The sequence below is a fragment of the Glossina fuscipes genome, unplaced genomic scaffold (assembly GCF_014805625.2).
Source record: "Glossina fuscipes isolate IAEA_lab_2018 unplaced genomic scaffold, Yale_Gfus_2 28, whole genome shotgun sequence".
NCBI classification, from domain to species: domain Eukaryota; kingdom Metazoa; phylum Arthropoda; class Insecta; order Diptera; family Glossinidae; genus Glossina; species Glossina fuscipes.
The window spans coordinates 13,305,905-13,328,445 of NW_023998423.1; the positions used below are offsets into that span (position 1 = coordinate 13,305,905).

Here is a 22,541-nt window from a genome sequence, read left to right on the forward strand (position 1 = left end):
ACTCAAACATTAACATATTTCACGACAATAGCAGAAGAGTACAACAAAAATGAAAATCTTATATTAAAACTAAGTCAGCGACATTAATGTCTACGAAGATAATGAGGCAACACCCCCGTAGCCATAGCATTGGACAACTTTGTACAAATAAAAAGTTGATCGTTAAACAGTTTACAAGGGAGTGTCACCACATTGTGTACAAAGGAAATGAAACGATATAATGAGGGAGAAAATACAAAAGCAAAAGAGAAACTAGTGAAATTAAAAACTTTATCATGTTTAACAACAATTGTTTAATTCTATTAAGTGGTTTTTTTTTTTTTGTCCCCCAGTTCTTAAAGCACATGAAATGCAAAAATCATAAAACTGAGTAAATTTACAAAAAAAAAAAAAAAAAAAAAAAAAAAACTCTTTAATTAACTGAATAATGGAAAACATAGCTAACGTTCAGTTAAAATTCATTTTAATTAACGATATATTAGGTCGAGTCATAAATAACTTGCGATGCAGGTAAGTAGAATCTATTGTTCGTCCTATTTATGTTGTGATCGAAACATACAAGTTTTTGTTTTGCGCTACATAGATGAGGAGTCTTCTGTCAACTGTGTTACGTGGTGCATGCAAATGTCTCTCTTAATCTCCGAATGGAGAGTCAAAAAATGCATATTCGACATGTAATGTTTTGGCAATTTAAATGAGACAATAACGCTAAGGTGTTAGCTGGAAACATATTCCGCGCATACAGTAAAGAACTGATAATTTATCGGGCAGTTAGAGATTTGTTTGAAAAATTTCGTTCTGCAGATGCGACCTTAAAAGGCGGACGTTGCGAAAACCTTTTAAAAGCATGCCCACGCCAGTCAAGAAGAGGTAAAGTGAAAAGGTTGAGTATACAATCAACTGTTAAGCTAATATAATTTCGTGAAAATGAATGAAAGGAAAAAGCGGGAAAAACGGAAGTTACTTGTAACTCGACCTAATAAATTAGTTAAAAATAAATTCATACCTAACGCCATTTCTTGTCTTCACACATTTCAATATCAGTTTTTTGGAGAAATTTTGAAACACAAATTTGTTTATTATTTAGTCCATGATAACACACAAGTTTCATTAATGATCTGTCACTGGACTTTCTCGATGATTTTTTTGAGTAAATTTCAATTAACCCTATTATCGGTTACTTTTAGCCAGCTAGATAAATGATTGGCCTTGCCTTGGAAGGGAACACATGAAGAGCTACAGCAACAAAAGTTCACAAAAGTTTCGATAGTCGCAAGCCCATTTTAGGTTTCCTGATGGAACAATTAGAAATGAATGCATTAACCAGAAGGAACCAATCACATAGACAAGTGTTCAAAAAAAAAGAAACTTTTTAAATTTCCTGGGCTACGTACAGACGATTTTCGAATTTGAGAAGTGTTTCGAGGATTGGGAAAAGCGCAGACACAAGTTTGATCACTTTGAAGGGGAGACAATAAAAATGGATGAATAAATCTATTATTTATCGAAAAAAATATTATTACTATTATTATCATTAATTTCGCCAGAGAAATAAATTCTAAGACTAAACTCTTAAAAGCACTAGCATCAAAGGCTATCGGCTTTTAGTAAAAACTCTACCGCACTTGCGATTCGAACCCACGACCATTGACTTGCTAGTCGAGATTCCTCGCCTTCGGCTACTCAGGCGGAAAAAAATAAAAAGTCATCTTTGTTTTTGAACAAGTTTATATGTATACCATAGCGCATATTCACTTAAAAACACAAAATTCTATATAGTTTTGCCTTGTAAACGTTTGATACGGTGCAACAGTTTAGCAGAATGTATAAATAATGAGAGTGAAAAAGAAAGCAATCAAGTGACTGCTGGTTAACTGGGCTGGTTTTGTTGTATGTTGTATATGATAACAGATTTTGCTCTCGAGATAAATAGTTCTGTTTGGTACAAATACGTTGCAAGTTTAGCTGCAATTTTATATAGTGTTACTAAGGCGTAACGGCTTAGACTGACAAAGGGGTTATAGTTTTAACTGAAAAGCAATATTTCCCATTTTGCATTTTCCCTTGACTTGACCGCATTTGGTTTGATGTTTGATCTTCGAAAACTATCGATAAAAGTTCACATAAATCTTTTGTATAATAATCTATTTAATCATTTCCTATCTTAACTAAAAGCTTAATTGACTAGTGCTTCATAAATTTCTTGGCCAAATAGGGCACAGACTTACATCGTAATACTTCGAAGATATATTGGAATGAAACTCAAGTGTTGTCGCTTTAAGTGATCGTATTAAGTGGCTTGATGCCTCTTAAGTCTTTTGATTATGTAAGGATTTCATTACAAGATAAGTCTTTACTTATATGGGAACGACTTTTCACAAATTTTTTACTTCTTTTAAAAACTTTAAGTTAATTAAAAATAAATTGAGAGCCTGAACTCATGCAACGAAGACTGTAAAATACCTTTACTTCTTCATTTATTAGGTAGTCCAAAAATTTCTTCCGGTTTTCCCTAATAGCAGTAAGTAAAGTAACTTTTTTCAAGTTCATAAGCAAATCGTGAGGATTGCGTACAACACTCTTACATTTATTTCGCAAAAAAACTTTCCAAGTAATCGCTTGGATTAGAGTAACGAAACGTAAGAAAGACGTGAAAGATCAAAGTAATGCAGCAGCATATAGACAACTATGCGCTGTGTGTGGAACTAAGCCCTGTTGCAAAATTGATTTGCGAAATTTCGCTCTCAAAATTTCCAATGAAACCTTTACCGCTTTCTGGTAGGACAACAACAAGTTTATTCCCCTATGTAAAAAACAATTATTGGATTTCATAGTGAAAAACGGAAGAAATTTCTGGATTACCTAATAACATAATTTCCCATTTGTTTTCGTCATAAATTATTAAAAATAGCAAGTTGTTGCGCCTTAAAATGTTTGCAAAGGGAGTGTTTCAAAAAATAATCGTATTCGGAGCAACGTCATCAAGTTCTTACAAGTGAGAAGTATTTTGTTTTCGGAACTTAACAAACACTCGTCTTATACTAAAATCAACATTTCGTTGTGAGACTATTTCTTCAGAACATCAAATTCATTACAAAATCAAACAAACAGCATGACAAAGTATGAGAAAATGATGAAGAAGCACAACGTAACGTTAACTATGAAAGCATTTTCTTTGACAATTTTCTTTATAAAATGATGAAAATTGAATTTTATTACCTTGAGAAGACTTATGCTTTGCAAGCAGATTGGCATTGGAAGGAATTTGAGAAATGTTTATCATTCAAATATTCATTCCATATACACCAAAATACTATCCCCCACCGATTTTTATTATTGACAAACTCTAAAAATTGTAAATTTTTTTTTCTTCAAAAGACTTCTTCTATACACGGCTTCTTATAAAAGCAGAGGGGCAGTAAACTTTGGCTTCCATTTTCAGTAGGTGGTATACAAATCCGCATACGAAGTTTCATCAAAATATTTTGTAAACTTGTATGTTTGACGCAAGAATGCGTGAACGAACGATGTAATATATATATATATATATATCTATATATATATACCCATGTATACCGAACTATGATTCTTTCTTGAAGGTATGTTATAAACCTTCAATAAGCGTTGTTGTATACATTTCAGCTGGCTTTTGGAAATTGTTGTTCTATGGAATTTGGCTGATATTAAACTCGTGACTATATATCTGTTTTTCTAAAATGATCAATCCCTCTAGGGATGACCCTATTCACAATAAATGAAGGAAGGGAATAATACAGGCAGATGGCTGCACCCTACTGAGTCTGTGTGTCCACTCGGTAAGTGTTATGCCTTTATCGACTCACTCACACCCACTCACTGAGTAGTTCACATCTCAAGCTTTTATCTGTTTTACTCGTTGCTTAATAACTATTTGCTTGGAAGAGGAAAGAAAGACTTGTGAAGTGAACTACTTCCGAATTGCTTGCATTAATTGTAACACACTTTTTCAAAGACGGCGAAAGCTTTTCTTATGGAGTTAGCCATGGCATTGCTAAATCAATCCATTCTTAAAATTCCTCTTCTTTTATTTATGTAAATTTAAAGAATTACTTTTGCATGTGCCGTCTGGTCGATCGTGCAAGTTGTCGATGGAAGATTGCATTGTTTTCGTTACTAATATTCTCGGGGAGTGCGTTACTGTTTTATTTTAATGAGCAGAACTATAGTAATTAAGTTTTTTTTCTTTAGTTTAGTGCTAGCAGCCGTTACTCGGCCTTTAAATAGAAATATCCGGTGATAAAGTAAAAGTAAAAATGCAAGAATCTTTATGCGATGACATAATTGATTGATTGATTGGAGTAAAGAATTGTATCGTTGTGCATAAGAAGATCATTATAGTTCGAGTCTTTCAAATAGTTTTTAAATCATTTGTTTGTACTTGTTAAATACATTTGTAACTTTAATATGTGTAATCGCAAGAATTTTTCGTTACCTCTCTTAACCTTTTTAGTTATGCCTTTTGTAAAATGCAACTACTATCGCACTATGTAAAAATTAATTTAAAAGTTTTAAACAACTTTTCATTTTTCAATCTGAATTTTTTTTCTTTTTTTTTTCTCATTTAATTTTTCTTTTTTGTTTTTTTTTTTTTTTGTTTTTCATTTTATTTTCCAGGCCAGTTACTTCTACCATTGATACATTTGTTATATTTACACAACATTTTTGGCTTCCTTGCTGTGTGTGTTAATGTGAAACAGTTCGGGTTCAGCTTTTTCTTCTCGTCTCCCCTTCATTTGTACCGCACATATCATGTGACTTACCATGAATTGCATGCCATGTGTGTATATTATATATATATATATATATATGTGTGCGTGTTCACGAATTTAAGCTTTAAACCGGTCAGAGTTGTTAGGATAAAATGAGAGAAGGAATGGCAAAGTAAGGGGAGAAGGCGAAAGGAGGCAAAGGATTGATATAAAGATAGGGAAAAATGTGAAAAGTTTTCTGATGTGATCATTTTTCATCATTCATATACAAGAGTGGCGTTATGACGTTGGGGAGGGGGGGATCGAGTGAATAACAGTAGCACTCTGTATGAATACGGGCGTGCTTATGTATGTATGTGTTTAAAAAACATAATAATAACTTTAAGTTGTTGGCCAAACAACTAAAATAATAACAACGGTAACAACAACACAAAATGAAATCATACCAAAAATTTCCAGCAACAGAAACAATACAACTTTGCAATTTTTCTTCTACTTTTTTTTCTTTTTTTTTTTCTCCTTTCAGACTGGAAATTTTTATTTTTTATTTTTTTTTGTCCCCATGCGTGCGTATGCATAAACTCGTGCCTCCAAAAAAGTTGAAATGAGTTTTGCTAAAAAAAAAAAAAATAAATAAATGTTTAATAGGAGTTAAGAACGAGTTTAATGTTGTTAGACGATTAAGTTTATTAAACATATCGCACAATTGTGCATATGGCCACCATTTTTTCTTTTGTTGTTGTTGTTGTAATCGACTCAGCTGAGTGAGTGAGTAGAGTGAACGACGGCTTGATTATATAAACGAGTTCCGCTGCTTCATTAATATTGTCATTTTATCTATCCCTGGCAATTATTGCTTTATTAAAGTAAAAGATAAACAAATAAATTTCTTAGCAACATTTTATTTGCCCGAAGCAAAGTTTTCGTTATTCTCGCTTTTAAACAAAGATAAGCAATGCACGTTTATCGTTATACCTGGCGTGTTTATGTCTTTCTTTGCAATTCAAACTTTATTTTCAAATTTAACTATGAAAGTTTCAGAAATTTTTTTATTTCGGGATGCAGAACAACAAAAGCAAATGGCATTAAAGGGCAAATTGCTTTCAGGCTGTTTAAGGATCATTACCTTTGATGGGAGGTATTATGGCTTAGAATTTTTCTAGATAGGTTCTTGCATGTGTTCTGATCAGCGATATCTATTCGTGAAAATGGTAAAGTAATGCAAAGTATCAATGATTTTGAGCCTTCTCCACATAAAGTAACAGTTTCCCATTTACTATTAGTGAATTATTCAGTGTACTTAGACGCTAGCTGGTCACCAGCTGGTCACCACACATACCGGCTTCGAATTACCACTTGTTCAGATCGATGCACCGTGCCATGCTTGTTATGCGGTATCGAAATGCTGAAGAAGTATGAAAATGATTCGTTGGCAAACCAATATCTTTCCTTCGATTTGTTAGCGTCATATTGGCAGAGAGAAGATGATGGAAAATATGGAAAATATCTTGATTACACTACGAATCGTTCTTGATAAATGGCTGTTTCAAGTGAACAAAATGATCAAGATGCATGCAAACACCTAATATTTATATTTGTATTTAAATAAAACATAACACGTAAATAATGTAAATAATACATAAATGATAATGAGTATGCAAACAATACAAACGACATAAATATGTAAAAACAATACATATTTATACGCTATTGTTAACCATATATTTTTGTTCAATATCCTCATGCTACCCGAAAAGAGTTTCTGCTACAGTTATGTAACACGATAGTGCCTATGTAGAGTTTAAACGAACGCTTCAGTTAACTTCTCTTCCGATAATTCATTTCGTCTTTTACTTTTCAGGTCATACGTCAAACATACTCAATTTTTTCAACTTGCTACAAACATACAACGAAAATTGTTTACAAATATGTTAAACTACTGAGAACTGGAAAAATAAACAAATTTACCCCAACAACAAATTGCTACGCTATAATTTTCTTTGTAAGGGGGTAAAAAAAAACAGCCTAAAAAAAGAGTTTTTCAAGTATTTATTTAAGTATTAAAGTATTAAAAAAATAATATTGAAAATTATTAAAACATGGCAACACATGGGTCCTTCTTCCTTAATATCTTTAAATGGAGGTGTTTTGCAAGCGAAGACATTGCAATAGGTGGCCAAGGCCCATAAGCTATTATCATGTGGTGGTCCGGTCCAAAGGTTTTTTAATAGCGTTCGCCGTTGGGCGAAAACGTGTTCGGGTTGAAGGTTGGACACAAGAAAACAAAAAGGACAGGCGGACAGACAAACTTAGCATAACAAATGATAAGTCTATCTCAAGTTTTGCTGGGTCAAGTTCTTCTTCTGTTCGTCTACACAAACTCAATATGTCTTTGTATAACTGATGGTCTAATATATATATATATATATATATATGGATGCTTCACTTGCCATATGTCTTTATATAAAATAACAGGCTTTGCATATATTTTGAAAATATTTAGTTGTAGTTATCATGCTGGTTGGCATTTTGAAAAATCATTTTTCAAAAAAAGTTCACATTTACTCGTAATGGTGCCGTACAAATGCGTTCGGAAAGTCAAAAAATTATGAAACTTTTAAAATTATGCCACGCCTAGTATTAGCTTTTTGCATCATTTAAGGAATAATTTAAATCAATGAATAAAAAAAAAATTTATGTCTGGGAAATGTATTCTTGGTTTGCTTCCCTTTAGCCCCACACATCCAGGCAATGTCTATGAACATTTTTTTTTCACTCGTTGTGGTGATTGGTTGTAGCGCAAGCGCTTGAAATTTAAAAAAATTTGCATTCGATTTTGTTCAATGGAATATCCCGGAAAAATGTCAAAGAAAGTCGAACATAAGAACCCTGCAGAAATTGCCGATCGGCAAAACGTTAGACTTAACTGGGCATCCAATATTCGATCGAAAAGCCATAAGATATTCGTAATTATCTTAGATTTCAATATATTTATATATAATTTTTTTTATATATATTTTTGTCAGTTTTTTTTTTACAATCTATTATAAATTTGCTTTTAATCGTATTTTTTTTTTTTCTATTCTTTTTTATTGCGTTTATGGAATATTTTTATTTTTAAATTATTTATATTTGATTAAAGGGAATATTTAAACAATTTTTTGTTGCAGTAATTGTTTATGTTATTTTGCTTTGATTATTTTGCAATTTTGCTTGATATTAATTAGTTGTTGTGGTCAGATTTAGCAGATTTTATATATGTTTGCCGTTTATATACAGGAAAGGTATGAGAAAAAAAAAAAAAATGCTGCATTAAGCCACAAAAGAATGAACATTTTTTTTTTTCTTTTTGCCTTTTTTAATGATAAAATTTTATATGTCAATTTATGGTTTTCAAAAACAACAACAAAATAATACTAATATAAAATTCCGCTTCTTTTTTTTCTTGTTTTTTTTTTTTTTTTTGTTAAACAAAAGTTATTTATGGTCAGAGTAATACTCATATATAAAAAGCAATATAGAATAATATTTATAATTGCTTCAAAACGTTCAAATTGCAAAGGATTTTGTCGGTTTTTGCTTCTTTAGCGATAAAGGAAGATTTTCACACGCGATCTTAACAGCTTAACTGTACCCTATTGAGACTTTTGTGAAAGAGAGTTTTTGAAATGTCTAAGAGCAGCATTCCATTTGAGGGAAAGAAAATGAATGTATGAAGAGAAGAATATTGGCAGCTAGCAATTTTTGGAAGCACTTATAAAACGCTTACGATTTAGATATAGCTTCAGTCAGAGTTATCCATTTGATCACTAGGGAAACTATTATTACGCGCTTAGTCATGCTCACCATACTTGTCTTTGTGTTTTTTCGTTTTTAAGAAGACACTGCTTGACTGGCTCTTTTATTGCAAGCTTCGAAAATTCAAAATATTTTTTCTCAGTCTTCCGGGCATGAGACTTTGAGATTCCCCCAATTAATAAGTTCCTACATAGAGGAAGCCTTCAGAAGAAAAATTTTCAGCCATATTCTCACGTTGTGACTGTTCACTAAGCTTAAAAGAAAAGAACCCATTCTATGGCCATAGCTTTTGCAATTTTAAAGCACTTCTGATGTTACGCCTCCGTACTTGCTTTGTAACACAACACCGTTATGGCTAAGGATATCTCTGGAACGCTGCTTAGAATACGGCTGTTGGAGTATTTTCTAAATAATCCAAGAAATGCAACTCGATCATAACACAAGTAAAAATAATGGTCTGCAGTATAATTGATTCTGTCAAAAATGTACGAGGAATTATTCAAATTAAAACACATTTTTTATTTATTCATCAAGATATTAAGATTTCTTTCAAATATATGTAATTATTACGCAATACAATAATTTTTGTATCTTTTGTGTAAATATTTATAACGGATTTGAGGATCATATCGTCTATATGCTAAAAATTTTAGTAATATCAAATTTTTATAACCTGTTATTATTATTATTATTATTATAAATTTAGTCAGAGAATAAATTCTAAGGCTAAAGTCTTAAAAGCACTAGTTTCTAGGGCTTTCGGCTTTATTAAAACGTCGACCGCACTTGAGATTTGAATCCACGACCATTGAGTTGCTAGTCGAGACTCTTGCCTACTCGGCCACTCAGGCGGATAACCTATATATATATATAACCTATATATCACTTGTGGTACAAGGTTATATAAGGTTTGTGGGAATGTTTGCGCTCCAATTCTTGTTATCATCGATTTATCGAATCAGAATTACTTTCTGAATTACTTTTGGGATTTGATCTAAGCTTGTCTGTCCGTATGTCCGCTTGTCCGCTTGTCCGCCTGTCCATCTTGTTCGCTCGTGTTCGACCTGCAAATCGCATTTTGTGAGATATTTTGAAATCAACAAATTTTAACCCAAGGACAAACCAGGTATTGAAAACTATTTGGTTCAGACAACTTTTACGATCGCATCCCATCCAATGCGTTATATGAGCAATTGTATTAAAGTAGAGTGATGTAGAATACTTAAGGTACGTAGGTCTTGCCCCAATATTATTTAGAATGTTAGTTCCATAGTCTGGCTTACCCAAACCGGAATTCTGATTTATGATCAGAAATTCAGAAATTATATACGAAGTTTGGTTTTTTTTTTTTTTTTTTTTGGAATTTTTTACGTGGATATCTGCCACTTATAATTACAATTTGTTGAAAGCTTTACTTTAATTTGAGTCAGTTAACACTCTGCGGCAATCTATACGCTCAACATATACTAAACGACAAAATTAATCATTTATGATACGATATGATAGATGCAATCAGAAAAAAAGTTAAAATTATTTTAAGGGTTTTTTTCTAATATTTTATACTTTATTAGATAGCAATTATTTTATGTATATTAATTTGTGGAAATAATTTTAAAAAAAAGCTTTTTTATATAAATATTTTATGTTTTATATCATAAACACTCACTGTTTGATTTACTGTGCGGCATAGTTCTATTTTCCTTTTTCTACGTATAATGTATATCAGAGAGCTCAATAAAAAAAAGCTTTTAATGTTTTACATTTAATTATGGAATATATTTAATTTTTCAGTTGAATAATTGTTTTCTCTTTTTTTATCTTTTACTTTTTCAGTTTTTAATACATATTAATTTTGATTGAGATAAAAAAAAAGCCTGTTTATGTTAGGTTTTTATAGCCATCAGCGAAGGACGAGGGGTATGTTCATTTTGTCAAGACATTTGCAACGGCCCGAAAGAAGCATCAAAGTATACATATTCCGGATTGGCATTAAACAATAAATCGATAGAAGCATGTCCGTCTGTCCGCATGTGTTACGTCTGTTTTAAACATTTTCCAGGACGCAAAAATTAAGCTATCGGCTTCAAGTTTAGCAGAAGCACTGATAGTTCTTGCACTTGGGTTGGTATTGAAAAGGGCCCAAATAAGTCGAAGAACAACTACAGCCCCATGTAAACCACGGCAACACCTCTGTTTTTCAAAAGAAATCAAAAATTGGTTTTTTGCCCATTACTCATAAACTACAGCAAATAAATGTACAAAAATTTGAAAGTTATGGGCAATGCAAATGGAAAGAATTGACCACGCCTACCTAACATTATAGCGTATCAAAATTCGACTGTTTTTTTAATACCTGTATAGCGCGCAGAAATAAACTTCAAAAACTCAATAAATTATACAAATTCTTGGCAAGTTACAATCCTTGAATGCGCGTAAACATGTCCTTCTATGCTTCTGTCCATCTCTTTGTTTGCGTAACATTGTAGTATTTGTGGTCGAAATTCTCCCGTTAGCGAAATATAAAATATCGCCTAAAAATTTGTAAAAGAATTTGGAATTGACCTAAACTTTTCAAAGGGCACGCCTATAACGCCAACATGCCTATACTACAAAACTTTTATTTTGAAAATAGAAAAAATGGGCTACGCCCCGCCCCCTTCATATTGTAGAGCATGAAAATTTTGTTCTTTTATTTTTTGTATCTTTTTTAGGATAACGATGAGGGATATAAAAGATTCGCTTCGAATCGAATTTAATTTTCTTACTTGTTTATGTTCTAATTAGTTGAAATGAGCATTAAATTGCCTTTGTGTAAATTCGCCAGAGATGAGGACAAGTTGTAGGTGTTTCAGTGGCCTTTTCTATCGCTCCGAGAATTCAGCAAATGTTAGGATCTTTAACAAGTTGCGTTCACCTTGCTGTACCTGATTCACTATAAACAAGCAGCTAATGTTGACAGCCAGCATTGATTATCTGCTTTCTTTACTGCTTACCAATCCTATTATGGCAACATTTTTATTAATACCTTAGTTTTTTGTTTTATATCTTACTATGAATTTATTATTAAACAAGAAATTCATATAGATGCATACGTAGAGCAGATAAAAAGGTTCTTATTATAAAGGATCATTAAATTAGTGCTTTCTTTTAATTTGTATCAATCGGATATTAGTTGATGTCAATTTCATTTAAAAAAGTTTTTGGGAAAAGCAATCTATGCTACTTTTCCACTTTTAACTCGGTTCTTATTTCCCTAATGACCGAGTACCCGAATAAACGATTAATATTCGTGAATAAAGTCATTGAAAATTCATGGTTTATTGGTGTAAGCCAAAGCTGCAACATAATCCCAAAGTAAAGGATACGTTAGAGTTATATCCCATAAGCTTTGTGGTAAATTCACATAAGCATTATTGAATCGATCATTGAACTTTCCTCTCAACGAATTGATTTTGTCACGTTAAAGTCGCAGTTACCATGTCCCACTAACGTTTATCATATTGAGGTTAATTGTAATCTCACTTTCCTAATCACAAATTTGTGACGCGTTTAGTTCACAAAACATACACAAAAGTTATATTCATACAAGCAAAAAATCCGTTAAGAACGGCAAAGTCTGTTTTCTTTCCACAAAAGCGGAAACATTGCAACCAGAGCCAGCTAAGCATGATCTTCATTTCACATGCACGAAACGTAAGTATGGGTTCATTGTTTTCGTAATAAGTTTTAATAATTTCTGTATGCTGTGCAGCTATGTATGCTGTGTTGTCGACAAAAGAAATTTCATCGAAATCTCAACCAAAAGTGTGATTTATTTGGATTAGGCTCTCGGAACCATAAAATGGATGGCCCTACATCTGGGCGCTGCAACGTCAACCTCCGCATTCTGATTGTAAAATAAATATTCTCAGTTGAATGGGAAGCTTGATGCATACTCACATAACTGCCGTCATTCTCGCCAAGTAAGTTAGGTATTGTTAAGAAACGAACCAGAAACGAAAACTAGTATTGAAATTCCCCGAAGTTTGAATTTGGGTTTCAGTTCAACTTCTGACCGAACATGAAAATGTTGATCTCAAGATTGCTTGATGATAATTGCAAAGACGGTCGGGCCATGAATATGGATTTCAGATTAACTTAAGATTTGAAAATGTTTAGAAATGTCCGTCGGTCCGTATCTGTGCTTTTCAAAATCTCATTGTCTCAAAAATGTTTTGAATGCAAACGCTGAGTATGATGCTCTCTTACTTTATAAATCGATAAAGTTAAAGTTTTTCTATATGATTTCGGCCCACTTGTAAATGGGGCGACTGAAAATGAAAGGATATTAAAAAAAAGGGATCAATTTATAAAACGTTGTTGTCGATTATTTGCAAGTTCTAGCAGATAACGATTTAAAAAATTTCTTATTTTTTAAAATTTAATTGTTTTTGAAAAATAATCCGATTATCAGTCATTATGCCGCCACATGTTGGTGAAAGGCAGTTAAAAACAGAAAAAAAAAAAAAAAATAAAACAAAAACAAGGCAAAAACATGATAAAATAAACAATCAATTAATATTTTTATCATATGTTCGCGTGTAAATGGATATTCGACGCTACTAATACGTTACGTAGATAGTTAAGTAAATTAAGAATTTCGGATTCAATTATAATTTGCATTGTAACAACACACAACTTAAATGTGTTGAAAACTTTATTCCCGTTGCAAAAATTTTTCCTTTTTTTTTTTTTGTTTTTTTGTTCTTTTTACAAGCATTCCTTTGTTATACTTTTAGCAAACACAAAATCCGGGATGTGTGTGGTTAGTTAGCAGTTATGAATGCATGGAAGTTGGATGAGAATAAAAAAATAATGGAAAAAAAAAAATAGAAAAAAATAATTGAATTATAAACTTCAGTAACTGCATGTAGTAACCCCACCTAGCTCGATGAAACCATAAGGCGGAATGATGCTATTGTTCACAAAAACTATAGTAAAAAACAAAAAAAAAAAAAAAAAAGGGCAAACAGAAAAAGAAAATAAACTTAAATGGTTTTCAATATCTAAAACTATTGCATGAATTTCAAAGGATTTGCTGAAAAATATGATGTTGATGTAGCGAGTTAACGTGAGTTCGCTTTTAATGGAAAAGGACTCCCATACAAACAGTTATAGTTAATCGGTTTTCTATTTACTTAGTTGTTTTTCCAACAAGAAAAAAAAAAAAAAAAAAAAAAAACAGAAAAAATAAATACAAGGAAAGAAAGAAAATCAACAACATTGTAACTGACCACCTCGTCATTTAGTTTTACATACATACAGTACATATGTATATGTATTTATATATATATGCACACGTGAGCATTTATGCAAATTATTTTTTGTTTCTTTTACGTGTTTTTGTACCCTTGTCTACTGCTGATTAGTAAGTTCATATATAAACTTAGCTTGAATTAAATCCTTTTAAAAGTCGCTATCTATTATATAAGAGACATAAATAGAATTTTCTCTTTCTCTCTCTCTCTCTCTCTCTCTCTCTCTCTCTCTCCCTGCAGAACTCTCCTAACTATATTAACCAGTAAGACGATTAGAAAATTTTAGAATACGAATATGGTACCCATCACGTTTCTTTTTCTCCTTCTATCCAGCTCAACGAGGATTAATATTTATTACGTGTAGTAATCTACATCTACATCTATATATATGATATCTAAATATATATATATATGTATAGTGGGTTAAGTAAAAAGTTTTTAGTTTTTCCATCCACTCAATAGATTACCTTAGAGCGGTCCAACTTTACTAGCACCAACCATTTTAAGCTATACAACAGCGCGTATGGAAGGTAACAGTTTCTAGATGATTTAAAAAAACAAAAAACGTTCGACGGTAATTTCGCGTTGAAAATGAACCAAATATCATAGTTGTTGTGTTCAAAAACAACTCATTTTTTTTTGCTCTGGAAATTTTAATGTTAACGACGCTTTGTACACTTATCGACAAACTGCTGCGGAAAAACAATGCTCGCAATTTAGCAAAAAAATACTTTTCGACCGCTTGCTTTACGCTCATTAAAAACAAAAGATCATAGTTTGGATTCCACACGAATTAGTAGTGAAAAAATTTAGAGGTGGACCGACACGAAACGAAATCAAGATAATTTTGAAGGCATTGAAAAGGAGTGATGAAATAATATAAGTCAGATTCGACAATCATTTGCAAAAAAAAGACCGTAGGCTAAGCAGGTGGTAAGTCCCCGAGATTAAAGTAAATGTGCACTTTGACTGTGTTGGGATGGAAAAGCAATCCTGTTGCTTTAATCGGATCGGAGGACTGACTGTACTCTCTGTTCGCGACAGCTTAAGCCATTAGGGTACGCAGTTAAGGCAAATAATCGAGAATTGATTAAGAGAGAAAGGGCCGCACACCCTCTTAACGAATGCCCAACCATTGATATAAGCATTGCTGTCAACCTTTCATATAATCACTACACAGCATGCAATTTTTTCGATCTAACTATCCTGCTAAGTTCTCCAAAAAGACCTACTAACAGAGTACCGTAGATTTCGAAGAACTCGTGTGAAGGTCACTTGGTTCAATTTTTCGCATGGGAATCGTGAATCTTCTCCACTGATTGGTAATAGTTTTATAAGAGACCTGATAGAAAGTTAGCGATAACGTACATTGAGTCTAATAAAAATCTTTTCACAAGTAGACGATTAATGCTATGAACATTTTTCTTAATGCAACCGAAAAGGTTTGTCTGTTTGTATTCGTACGCTTGTAGACGTGTAGACTTGTTTATGATTTCAAAGCTTCGTATAGAATACAAATTTTCTTTCACCACTCTGTAGTAAAATAGAGTTTTAAAATTGGCTAAACGGGGTCTATGGCTTAATAATAATTATCAAGGACTGTTTTCCTATTTATTCCCTCCCCCCCTCTCCCTCCCACCTCCAAAAAAAAAATTTTAAAAACTTGAAACATCCACTAGATCTTTCGGGAGTATTACTATTTGTTGTAAGAAAGGTTTAATACTTTTTATAATAAATTTCGGTATAATAGTTAGGTTTTTGTATTTGTGATGCATGTTACAAGCACATTGGCACAGTAGAGATAATTACAGAGCTGAAGAGGCAATGTTTTCGATACTTATGTATGAAAATTGTCTGTAAAATAAAACTATGCGAATAAAAATCGAGACTCACTGTGACCAACGAGGTAGCGTACCTTGCTGGGTGTAAAATGTTTATACAATTGCAGGGTTGGCCGCATATTATCAGTTATAAAGGTATGCGATGGTACAAAAACTCGAACCCGTATGGTTTGGTGGTTTCAATGTATTGATGATAACAATATAAAAGCAACAACAACAACAACAACGCGATGATAGGAATATATTCATATAAATGATGGGAGCTGTTTCGAGTTAAAATGGTGGGTTTGTCTGATTTTGTTTAGTTATTCGTTGCTTTAGTTCATGTTATTTGTCCACTTTGTTTAACTTGCTAAGCAATAAAAGCAATAGCAACACTACTAACAACAATATTAAAAGCATTGACCACTGCGCCATCACCATGCACCTTAAATGGCAATGCTAAGCGCGAGTTTGGGGTTCTGGGGTTTTTCCTCTTTTTCTCTAGAACATTTTCATGTAATATTTAAACGATTTTACACTTAGTCGTTCACGCCTTCACATTGTTTATATGTTTGTATTGGACAAGTGCCTTTGTTATTTAGTTATTGTTATTGTTTTTGTTGTTTAGTTTGGTTGACTGGTTAGTTTAGTACTTTTTATTTTTATTTTTTTTTTTTTGTTTGCTTCGACCCAAACCGCTGTCATGGCGATATTTACTAAGTTACGTTTATGATTTTGTCGCGTGTCGTGTTCTGTAATAAATGGAGAGAAGAAGAAGAAGAAGAAAGAAAGGTGAACAAAAAAAAAATAGAATAAAAGTAAATCGAACATTTTTTATGCTCTTCTCAAACGGCGCCTCTCTCCCCTTTCTGTCCTCTCCCATGATAGTTGTCTTTGTTTATTCATTTTTTTAGCATTTATTATTTTGTCGAGTGTTCTTATTATTGTTGTTGTTGTTTATGTTACTTTTTTTTGTTTTTTTTTTTTTTTTGTAGCTGATACTAAAATATGTTTTGTTGCATGCTCAGTTACCTTCTCAATGAAAACAATGAACAAAAAAAAAAAAAAAAAAAAAGGAAAAAAACTAAGAACTCTGACCTCACCTACAACATTGGCTTTAGTTGCTATCTATTGCTGTGTTGCACTACTACATTTATTGCATTGTTCCGAATAATTTCATTCCATTTCTTTATAAATGTTGTTTTCTTCTTTTTTTTTTCTTTTTTTTGTTTCGCCTGTGCTCCTTCCTTTATTTACTTTTAGTTTTGTTTGCTTATTTGCTTTGGCAAGAAGAAAACACTGGAAAATATTATTATTTACTCAACTTTTTCCTCGGGTATTATTTGAGTTTGTGTGTTTGTTTACTTTCCTAACAATTTCTCTTTTCGTTTTTTTTTTTTTTTTCTTTGAAAAATAAATTATAGGTTTCCCTGTTTCTTTATCACTATTGTTATTGTTGCTCACGTTGTTGCTGTTATATCATCATTGCTTAGTGACAACACTCTTTGGCCATTTATAACGTTGCTGTTTGCCGATGATTATGATTTCCTTCACCTGATCGCTCAATATTTTCTTCTTTTTCTCGTAGCTACCTACAGCTTTTCATTTCAAGCACTTTTTATTTTTGCCGGCCAATCATTTCAACTACGCATTGAATCGTCAATTTTTACTCGTTTTTTCTAATGTGCAACGAATAACTTTTTTTTCTATTTTCTTTACTTATCTACCACTGGCGAAGGACATGAGTATACTGGACATTTTTTCCTGATTGTAACTATAATTGTAAAAGTGCATAAATAGAAAGATAGTGGATTGGATTTTCGGTAAAGTGGGTTAAGTTAAAATGACAGTTTGCCTTGAAGCATGTCATTTAATTGAATAACTATGTAAGAACTCATGGGGAAGGAGGAAAGCTCTTTTCTTTTTTTTTTTTAATATGAATTAATCAGCTAGGGTAAGAAAGAAGGAAAGAATAGGGATAAGAACGGGGTGGTGAACTTAGTGAGTGAACCTAGTGAGTGTATACCCTATCCGTAAGCGTTATGCCTTTTCCCGACTGAGTGCTCACTATAGTTACGAGTAAACCGCATTGAGACTTCATCTCGAGACCACTAACTTGATAGCTCCGACTCTTATCTAGTCGGTTGAGTGGCAGCATCCAACATTGGTGTGTTTAGCGAATAAGCGTTATTTGCTTTAAAAAAAAAGGTCAAGAAGACCGAAAAATTAATCAAACTCTTAATTAGAAAAATATGAAAATATTGTGGTGGATAATACCTTGAAGGATATGAAAGAAGTCGACCTTACGTTTGGTAAAAATCAAACAATCTATGCCGATTAGCGGATTGTTAGATGTCTAGAGTTCGACCAAAAGCGTTAGTAGTCGTTTTTTTGAAGTTTTTTTTTTTTTTTTTTTTCATTTCTCTCTCAATTTTATTTGTCCCCTTGGAATTTCTCTAGTGTTTGCTTTCAGTTTTACTTAAACTTGTTATCAGTTGTTGGCAATTTTCGAAACAGAAATCATATCGTTTTTCGTTTTTTCTTCTTTTTTCCGATTTTTGTGCGCTTCTGTTAAAATGCTCGATGCTCGGTTGGTGTGTTTTCATTTTTATTGCAATTGATTGGGATTTTCTTTACTGCAATGTTAATTTTTTTTGTTCTTGTTATTGCTCAAGTTATTTAACAACTCCATGTTGTAGTCTAAAGATGATAGTTGATTAGTGAAAGTCGACTTTTTGATTGCCTTAGAGTGTATTACGTATTAAACCATATTTTAGTTACATTTCGCAATGAAGGCACAATAAATAGAAATATAGTAAGCTTAGCCTTTGCAATGGACACCTTTCCCTACCTATTCGTAATTCAAATATCTGTTCAATATCTACTAGAAATTTGCTAAATCATAGACGAAAGTAACGAGCTACGGAATAATAATAACGCAAAACGATTCCTCTCTTTGCCAATAATTCTGCCCTTAGGCAGCGGTAGGTAGTCTTTAAGACGAGAGTTAAGCTTATTAACAGGCCGCCTTATTTTCTTTGACAGGTTCTCTAAGTCAATATTTGTGAAATTTTCTGAAGATATCATCCGTAAGTCGAAGACAGGAAGAGGCACAAAGGCGGAGATATGAAGTAAGAGATTAACAGCTTTCTTTCTTTATAGCACGTCTTTCTCTGCTGCACCATATGCGTAGTAAAATAATTCTTCCATTCGTTCAAGACCTGCAGTCAAAAGATTGTGATGCTCCTTTCCCATATTAAATGGATTCTCTATAGAGCCAATTCACTATCTTTCATAATCGAGTCATTCTACTGGGTGAAGGTCATTTTTAGTTTAGAAATTTTGTTAAAATCATTTTACCAAGAAAACCATGTTTTGCGAAAATTCCAAAAAAATTTAGAACAAACGCGCAGCGGTGGCGAATTCAGTCATTAAAAATGAAGGCGTCATTAATGAAATGTCAATATCTCATAAGAAGAATTTCGCCCAAAACACATCACATCCATTATGTTGCATATACTGTGAGCGTGTCTTCAACAAAGTTGGTAGCGCAAAGACAGCATGCTCACTACCAACGTAATACGTACTTTAAATCTGGAATCTGGGGAGCTTATTACATTTACAAAGTCTTATTTATTTCTTTTTTTAATCAGGGTGTGCTTCTTATGCTCAATTTTATGCTTAATAGCACAACGATAGAATTGCGTGAAGAGCAACGAAGATCTACTGATCTACCTACACGTTTTTGTAGCTGATAACGTGGGCTGTATCGCATGCATTTTAAGAAGGTTTATAATAAATATATAAACATAATGATAAGTTTAATACACCCACTACTACCTAAAGTGAGGTATAAAAGAGCATTTCAATTCAATTTCATTTGAATGGCAATTTTAGAAATTTTGTTTTTGTTTTGTTGTTTGGTTTGATAAAAATGAAAAGAAAAAAATTAGAAAAAATCACAGCAAACTTTGAGAAAATGATTTTTTACGTTTATCAATTCTTGCAAGTATGTGCGTGGGCTTAACAAATAATTTGATTTTTCGCTTGCAAAAAACTCATGAACATATAAACGCGTGCAAAAACGTTTCCTGGAAAATGACTACTCAGAGTACGTGCTTAGGTTAATAAACGGAATAGCGTAATAGCAAAATGTGATGAAAGCAATAATTCTTTTAATCTTTGAATAACTTTTTAACTTAAACCATGACCTTAACTGGTCGTTAAACTTATGGTCAAAAAAGCCAGAAATGAAAATTTCGTAAATTGCATCCAACTAACTAATAAAATTTGCGATTGCCTTAAGAGTTGATTTTTCAAGAAGTCGCTGTATGTTAGTATAACCGCGATGCAGTATAGCATTGGAAAAATTGAAGCTATCAAATATTTAGTTGTTTTAGTAGGTAATGGGAAGTAGCGCTTCAACTGGCTATTGGTCATCGAAGTAAATTGGAACACAAAACTGCCAACACAGTCAGCTTTCCTTCTTTTAAGCTTCTTCTAGTTGCAAAATCGTTTAAATAATTTCCAAAACAGCCTCCGCTTGATTGAAAGGGATAGAATAATTCGAATTCGTCTAATCTAACATTAAATGAGATGAACATCATTAATTGTCAGTAAAATGGGTAAAGTTCCTGTCAAGCAATCCGTGAGGGGAGAAGTAATTTTTTTGCGAATCACACTTTTTCGATTGCCATGAATTCTTTGATAACTGATCGACTTCATGAGGACACCGAATTAACGTTAACCCCATCATATCTACAAGTGTGGTTAATATTATACCATATACCGTTGGGTTTTAGCAGATGATGGTGAATACAATGAAGTGATAGATAACAAGGCAGCGCTCGCAGTCAGAGAACGATCCCACTACAACTGCCTTGCCAGTCATGCCACGGGCTAAATTTTCCTTCCGGAAAAAGCAAGGCTTGTTTATCATATCAATATTTAATATCCAGCTAGAAAGCGTTTGCAAAGGCCGTCTGGAGTTGTCAGGATTACATTGCTGCCGCGCAAATATTGAAAGCTGCATCCGGCGATTTTGTGAGCAGGAATCTTATCACATTCAATGCCCACAGATCGCACTACAATATTTCTGGGTTAGCAGCACTGCGCCGCATATACACTTCTTTATTCGGATTATTCATATGTGCTGCTTAGCAATCCAAATTTTTTGCCAGCGATTTTCCAATGTCTAAGAAAAAGTATGGTTTTATCGATGCCATGCACTCAGTCATACTGCTACGCGTATAAACTTTGTATCTCCATAATAGCTGAGTACACAGTAAAGACCATTTGACTTCCGATACTCTTGCTGGCTGCTCTATGCAACGTCGAGATCAATTAATAAACAAATAGATTACAAAAAGTTTTCTTGTTTCAAAAGCATTTTAACGAAGAAACATAGGATAAATTAAAGTGACCCCAGCTTATTCGTATCAAGTGGAAAATCTTAACAAAAATTATTTTATATATTAAGGGAGATTGTACAAAATAATCTTCTAGCAAAGAGGGAAACAATATGTTTATCACGCTTGCAGGTAGACGGTAATGGTAGCTAAATTCCAAAAAAAGCCGAAAACTTTCTGTAGTATTCTATATATATATCCCTTGTACAGATTATAGCAGTATATTAGATTGGCCAAGTGTTTCTAAAAATGCTCATTTTCAGTAAAGCTCCCTTATCGGTCTTAAGATAGTTTCAGAAGTCAACTTTGAAAATCGCTTGGCAAAGTTTTGCGCCGATAAAAGTTTTCCGCTAATGGAATTATGATACTTCACGAAAAGTGATGGATGATAATTAAGGGTTGTCATGTACAGAATTTGTGGCAAGGGTTTAACGTGGGTTCCTGCCTGAAAGGCTTAACCCCACGGTGGCCCAAACCACTTTTAAGCGTACTACGCCCCCTGGCGAGTTAGACAATCCCCACAGAGTAGGGGCCTAAACAGCACCAGAGTCCAGAACAGTTTATTGTGTATGGAACAATAAACCCCACTCTGGTGAATGGCGAGGCCTAGCTGCACTCAATGGGTTGTCATGTACAGGGCGCAATAAAACCCATTCATCGTTTAAGTTTTGAGTCAATAAAGAAAGAAGATATCTAACAGTTGACGGTCATTGCAAATGAAGCGGTTCGTGAAGGAGCGAACTATTTTCATTATTTGGGATACTTTTAAGAATAATGAAGGCTAGGCAGTGACAAGGTTCCTCATGATATCGTTAACCGGCAAGGGTATTGGATTTCGAGTTCAGAAAATCCCCGAGTGATTGTTGAGAAACGAGTGCATTCACAACGTGTCGCCACTGCCCCGATGCAGATTGTGAACTGGAGGCATCATCCGAGCATTCTTGTTTGGCTAGCGCAATAACAGTTAATAGTGTGATCGGTAGCGTGATTTTTTGTCTAAATTGTAGGAAATGAACGCGATCGACTTATGGTTTCAATTAGACGGCCCCGCATGCCACGTACCCCGAGAAACAGTTCAACTTTTTTCTATCAAAATTACTTCTTGGATGAATTGCGGAATACGTAACACTGTATACATTACATATATAAAATACATATATATTTTCCTCTTTATCTAATTTGAAATAATTTGAAAGAAGTGCGCAATTAATGGCTCGTAGATAAATGACAAACGTTTCTATTAATTTTATGATATCGATTTTTTAATTTTTTAATTTTTTTTTTTTTTTTTATCAAATTGGCTTTGCTTAAATTGATTGAGAATCTTTATAAAACAATAACAGGAATTCTGAGTTTATGTGAATTTGTGAACAGAGATGAAGCTGAAAAACTCATGTCTACACTAATGAATTTCCTTTAGACGCCTTAAGCAAGCATATCAATGCTACAATTGAAGTTGTTTCACTT

General features: G+C 33.0%; 1 protein-coding gene and 1 long non-coding RNA gene across 4 annotated transcripts in view; both read right to left on the reverse strand.

The window, feature by feature from the left end:
* Window positions 1-22,541, reverse strand: part of LOC119636673 (matrix metalloproteinase-2) — a 394,606-nt gene that overhangs the window by 144,035 nt on the left and 228,030 nt on the right. The window lies entirely within an intron of this gene.
* Window positions 1-22,541, reverse strand: part of LOC119636676 — a 95,106-nt gene that overhangs the window by 4,040 nt on the left and 68,525 nt on the right. The window lies entirely within an intron of this gene.